Source organism: Branchiostoma lanceolatum, chromosome 8 (genome assembly GCF_035083965.1).
Source record: "Branchiostoma lanceolatum isolate klBraLanc5 chromosome 8, klBraLanc5.hap2, whole genome shotgun sequence".
NCBI classification, from domain to species: Eukaryota; Metazoa; Chordata; class Leptocardii; order Amphioxiformes; family Branchiostomatidae; genus Branchiostoma; species Branchiostoma lanceolatum.
This window is the reverse complement of record NC_089729.1, coordinates 12,388,800-12,395,226: the sequence shown is the minus strand read 5'-3', so window position 1 is coordinate 12,395,226 and position 6,427 is coordinate 12,388,800. Positions and strand designations below refer to the sequence as shown.

General features: G+C 43.8%; 1 long non-coding RNA gene across 1 annotated transcript; it reads right to left on the bottom strand.

The window, feature by feature from the left end:
- Positions 1-1,018: 1,018 nt before the first annotated feature.
- LOC136439855 (uncharacterized) lies at positions 1,019-6,021 on the bottom strand. The gene is made up of 2 exons (XR_010756590.1): positions 5,090-6,021; positions 1,019-1,755 (listed from the first exon to the last, which is right to left on the bottom strand). It is a non-coding gene; the product is annotated as an uncharacterized lncRNA (long non-coding RNA).
- Positions 6,022-6,427: the final 406 nt, after the last annotated feature.

Sequence of the window (6,427 nt, the reverse complement as noted above, 5' to 3'; positions counted from 1 at the left end):
CCTCGTCACCAACTTACAGGAAGACACTGTGCAGCCCTCATGCCAAACTTGTGATATAGTCTGTAATTGCTGTGCCATTATTATCAACAAGGTGTAATCCGATGTGCTGTTCTTGAATAAAGTGAAGAACTGTACTGACAAATTCGATAACAGGGTCAGATGAAGTAACTATTGTCATGAGGTTTGAGTAGACCATTGTTTAACTGTATGTTGAAGACAGAATAAAAAGACTGGTGATTTCTAAGGCACGGTAATTCAGTCAGACAGTCAGGACAGCAATAGCGGAGAGCTAAGAGAACTTCAGCTGAGGCAAAGTGAGCAGAACTAGCAACATGTACTGTAGTCACCGTCAGTGTGCCTCATGACTCAGGAGACTCCCATGCCCAGTGTACGGAAACCTTGTCTCTGTCGTCTTGCTGTACAGACCCGGATCTAAATCCATAATTGAATTATCTTAATGTTGACATTAGTGTTATTCAGTGTTATTCAATGTTTTATTGAATACAGGTACTAGTATAAAAGACTTGTTGTAATACTGTGTTTTGTCGCTCCAATTCTTTTTACATGCTTTATGGTATTCAAGTTTGAAAATGTGGATGCCTTGTTTTTTTTTGCCTGCCTTTTTTTTTTCCGCCCGCGCGCACTAAATTTGGAGTCTGCAAAGGATGTCGTCCATGGAATTTACTCGCTGTGGCCTTAGGTATTTGATTCGACATGTTGCTGGGCAGTTATTAATCTAAAACCTATGTAAGGTCCTCCAAATTACAAAACCCTTTGAATTCCACCATTGAATATGGCACTGAAAATTACTGAAGTGCTTGAAGCATACATGTAATCTTTTCCAGCAGTTATTTGCTTCTTTTTGTTTGTAAATCAACAGAATAAGTGTGTGTGTGTCCATGTATGTGTGTGTAGGTATTGTGTGTGTGTGTGTGTAAGTAGTGTCTGTAAGTGTGTTTATATGTATGTATTATTTAAACTAGCGAGGTACAAAACCAGTTGATAACAGACAAAATCATTTTAAAGCTTTAAACATTTCTTTATTCCTGCATTGCATGACTTTCTGTCCCTTTGGCTTTACAAACAAAACGTACACTGGATGTCGTTTTCATGATCTTTACGAACATCTAAGAAACAAGCGTTCAACAACAAGGCGTTTGTATTAGAGTGGTCACAGATACATCTAGGTAAGACAGCAATGCTTAAGGGTCCGGTCACATTCGTCGTACGATTGTCGTACGGTTGTCTTACGATTGCAAGCCGAAGGCATTTTTGCACTAGTCGTGCATATACCTTACAAAAGTCGGCTGACATGTTACCGAAAAGGTGGTCTTTTTCGGCTATTGGTTCTGTAAGTGTCGTACGACAAGCTTTACGACATCAAAATCGTACGACAAGTCTTACGAGAAATGTAACCGCGCGTAGCTGCCAGGTGCCAGGTCTATTTTCTAGTTAGAAAGTTTTGTCAGTTTGCGCAGCGGGGGCAGACGCATAGCAACCCCCATCTGACGAAGGAGTGACTTCAGCAGGAAGCGCTCCTTGTAGCTGGGCGGCAAGTTTCGGATGGATCGGGCAGCCATCTCCTGATGTTCGTCGCCGTCGGGGAGCCAGTTGAATGCCGCCGTGGGAGGTAGAGGGGCGCCGGCGGGTTGGATCTCACATCCGCCGTCGGCGCAGTCCCAAGCTTCGGTGCCAAGCGCTGACAAGGCTAGCCCTAGAAGCAGGAGCATGCAGGCCGCTGGTCTCTTCATTCTCCTAGAATTCCAAACAAATCTCACATTAGCGTCTAAAAAGTTAAGCATGTTTGCATTTTTCACTACAATCATAACAATGGAGGCTCTTAAAGTGGTTGTCAAACTTTTTTTATCTGGATGTTTTTGCTCTCATTTTAAGATGTTTCAAGATTTTGCATGGAGGGTATATTGTCCGACTTTTATCAATGTTGAAAGGCAGGTAACTGAATATGGACATCGTAAAAAAAGCTCTTTCTTTGTAGCAGGACCTAATAAGGTCAGATTCGTTCCCTTCAGCAAGTGAGTGTCTATTGTTTCCACTTTCAAAGTGAACCTTGGTTTTTGATTGTCGGAGAGATTTAGAAGCGGCAGGCGCAAACACTTTAATGAGGGCCTAAAAAGAGAACATGTCCATCGGGATTTCACGCTGTTTTACTTCTTTCTTCTTTGGCTGTCCAGTCTCTGAGGACTGTATTGTTGTGCCTACTGGGGATCAATGCCCTGGTTACAATTGCAAGCTGGGTCATCATCAAAGGGGGTGTAGCCGGTTTCAAACCCCCGGACGGGCTCTGAAGTCGGGGCAACACCGACTGTCACGACTGTACATGTCCCGGGGTTGTTTTTCGTTGGAAATGTTGGTCAGTTTATTGGTTGGTGTCCAGCAGGCACCCGTCAGATGCCCTTGCGGTGTCCGACAGGGTGCTGACCGGTTCTCACTGCCCGACCGTGGCTTGCTGCAGCCGTTTCCTTTTTTTTCGCTGAGGCCCGGGCTGATTTTAAGTCCGAATTAAAGTCAACTGTTCCCTAAAATTAGCCTGGGTGCCATCCTATTTCTACCGGGGCTCCTACACTCGCTACCCTAAAAGTAGCGAGTGTAGGAGCCCCGGTAGAAATAGGATGGCACCCAGGCTACCCTAAAATAGCCATGCAGCCCCACGAGGCCCCGCCGAAAGTGAAATAAAGCCGTCGGGCCCCCTGTTTACATCTGTGACCAGGGTATTAAACGTCCACTGCGTGCCCTGTAGACGTTGCTACAAACACATACGGTAGTATAGATTGCATTTGGTTACATGTAATAGGTAATACCCGTCAAGCGATGGCTACAATACGACTGAGTTTAGATAACAGTAATCTGTATTGGTCTCAAAGATTCAGTTTTTGTGTCGTGATACTATCCGTCAAGATAATGACCCAAATAACCCAATCAGTTGGCGCCGAGATGGATTGCATCGTGACTAACATACGGCACACCTATTCAAATTTGAAATGTGATATCAAAATACAGTAAGACAATTGACATCAAAATATGAAATCATTTGGTTTTTTTTCCAGATTCTGACCGGTCCCCAATCATCCAGGGGTTTTACTTTAAGTCAGCAAATGGCATGCTAGTATGTATTCTATGTCAGTATGGAGAACGTTATGTACAGCATAAAAAGGCATAGGTACAGCATATATCCTAATTGAATGGGATGCAACCTACACTAGCCTACGCAAATCGTAAATCAGTCAACGTTTTATTCCTGTGTGGTCAAGTTAAAGATAAACGTAGTTCCACAGCCTTTTTGAGGCCGTAGTGGGAAGTGGGTTATACACTATGTCTAGGGCACGATATTATCTACCTTCACTGCCTTATACCTCCCCAGTCGAATTTCTACACCTGGGTGGAGTGAGGAAAGTCGTGTTAAGTGCCTTTCCCAAGGACACACAACACGTAGCCAAGAATCAAAACCCGTGCCTTCCATGACTTCTGAGGCCCTGCACCTGTTTACACACGCCTTTCTCACTTGGAGCACACTTCGTGAGTACTCGGAGCACACTCCGAGTGTGATTAGAAATGCATGTGTAAACCCAATCTAAATCTCGCAACTAGCCACTCGGCCAAATGTATGGTAACCCTTGAAGTGCACGTTTGCACAAATTTCAGGTTTCTCGTGTTTAGATTATTGATTTCATTTTTGATTTTATTATTATTTCAACAGTTGAATACTCGTGGCACACAGGCAGCTATTGCTGGTGTCCCGACCCACACAAATAAAACACCTGTTTTTGCACTTGGGTGGAGTGAGGAAAGTCATGTTAAGTGCCTTTTTTCCAAGGGCACAAGATCGGTGGCGTCAGGGGATTTGAACTCGGAACCGCTGGGTTCTGGGCCGAAAACACTCCCGTTACGCCACAGGATCCCTTTAGATTATGATGCAGAACTCCTCCAAACATACATCTATCTTTTCCTAAGAACAAAAAAAAACGTCACACGGTAATAGTTGTGTGATGACAGTCATTAACTAAGTGGGACATTTTCCTGACTGGTTTACAAAAGAAGTGATTACCTTAATCATAGTTATTGTGATAATATGATTCTAATGAAACGCGTGAGCTGTAATAAAAGTATAGCTATTACAACTACATTGCCCTTTCTGGCTAGCTAACAGGGTTAATCCAGGTTTATGTATCTAGGACAGTCCAACAGGAGGACAAAATTGAAGTCTTGTTCGCGGCTCGTTCGCGGCAGGTTACCATTTTGCATTTTTGAACGTTTTAAAAGATTGCCCTTTGCAGCGATAGGGCGGCAAGCTGGCGTTTGTGCGCGGCGCGTTGGCCGTAGCCATTCGCACGCCGGCCCAAATGTGCCGCAGTCCAGTGATATAGCGGCTTTAGTAACATGACATGACACTTCTTTGTTAAGCATATCACGCTAACTTTAATCTTGTTATGGGTACGGCCAAATGAAGCGTCACATTGATGAAGGTTAGTTTTGTCCAAGTTTACTTCGTGACAGGCATCATTCCTCTCAACGTGACAGAAAATCACGAGTCGGTGGAGTGTCCTCTTACGATGTTCTTGGCTTTAGCAGTATAGTGTTTTCGGCACGTACACTTATATATGATATGTAGGACAACTCAACACTGCTCGCACAAAACAGATGGACTGGACAAGATAGAAACGTGCTTTAAGAGAACAACCCCGGTGCATACCCGTATCAACCGTGCCAGGGAAAAGCGTTTGGTGGCGTCAAATTGCTGAGTGGGAGATTGAGAGGTCATGGGTTCGGTTTTTGCTGCTTCTGACTAGACGTTGTTTCCTTGGGTACAGAAATGTACACGACTTTCCTCACTCCGTCCAGGCGTAAAATTGGATACCCGAATTCGATTGGAGAGATAAAAGGCTGTGTAAGAAGAGGGATGGGCTCCGCCTTCCAATACCACACCATACACACAGTAGATACCAACCCACTGCACCTATCGTCTCAAAAAAGGGTATAGGACTACCTTTACTTTTACCGAAAGCGATGAAAGATAGAAAAATGTACATGCAATAACTGCAAATTGTTCAGAACCAAGGACAACGTCACTTACGTTTTTGAGCAGGATCTTGCCAGTGTAAGCAGATAGGGGATCTGGACAGCAGATGAGTGCGTGCGTCTACCAGTGGGAAACCCCGCGTGAAGTCTGTTCGGTCTCAGAGTTACGGAGGTTATATAGGGGCAAGAAATGAACTCCCCATTGACGACGAAACATTCGCGGTAACCGCCCACCTAAATTGCTGTGCGTCATTCGAATGAAAGGATAAAATCGTCATGAAAAGACAGGATCTCATCGCCAAATTGCCTTTGTGTAGATAAAAGAACATCATGCTTTTTGTTAAACGGATGTCGTGGGCTCTAATTGGTCAGTTGAGACAGGCTCTATTGGCAGTGAGAACAATATACCGGAGAGAACAATACATCGGAGAGAACAATATATCGGAGAGACTTATCCTCCCACAATGCGAAGTATAGAAAAAAATTAACGTTTCGTCAAATTCACAAGTGCGGCTTTTAGTATTTACGCCAGCCTTACACAATAGCAAGGTCTCATTATTGATATATCCAAAGGCACCAGCCGCAAAGCAAAAAGTTTAATTTTTCCCCTCGGAATTGAGCCACCGGCTTTGTGAGTTTCGAACCTTAATTGGTCGTTGAAGACGCGTCGTGTCTTTCCGCGTGGTCCTTCTTCAGTTGTAGCTCATTCACGTCTCCAGGACGTCTTTTAAGCATCAAGTTTGTGCATTTTGTCTGAAGGCTTCGATGACGCACGGAAAAGTTTTCTTCAACACCTAGCTTCACACACACACAAAATCTGAACTTATGAATAAGTGTACCGATACATGTCCGTTTTATTAAATGCACCACTGCGGGAATTGGATTAAAGACTATCTACAATAAAGGGGAAGTGACCTTTCTGCTGTTGTCGAAGGTATTGTGATTTGTGTCATTCAGTAAAACTATCCCCGAACGGCCAATTAGATCAAGGACTTTACATACACGACATGGGGGGGGGGGAGCTGCGAAGTTCTGTATCTGTGACGGTAAGAGAAACTCATAAACAACTTCAGCCTGATTTCATAGCTTGTTGATATCGATTTGTGCAAGCGTATTTCAATACAAGTTTTTTTTCTTAACCCGTTAATGAGAAAATAATGAAAAGTTAAAAAAAGCCAATTTAGCCAGGGAGGGAACCTTAAGCGTTGCTTAAGGACACGTGTATGTTGAAGGCTTCAGCGACGCATGGGAAAGTGTCCTTCAACACCTATACATGTAGCTAGCTTCACTCACACAAAAATCTGGACTTATGAATAAATGTACTGATACATCTGTTCGTTTGTTGAACACCCCCACATCTCGACCAGAGGGGTGTTTTTTCGCTAATGTGTGG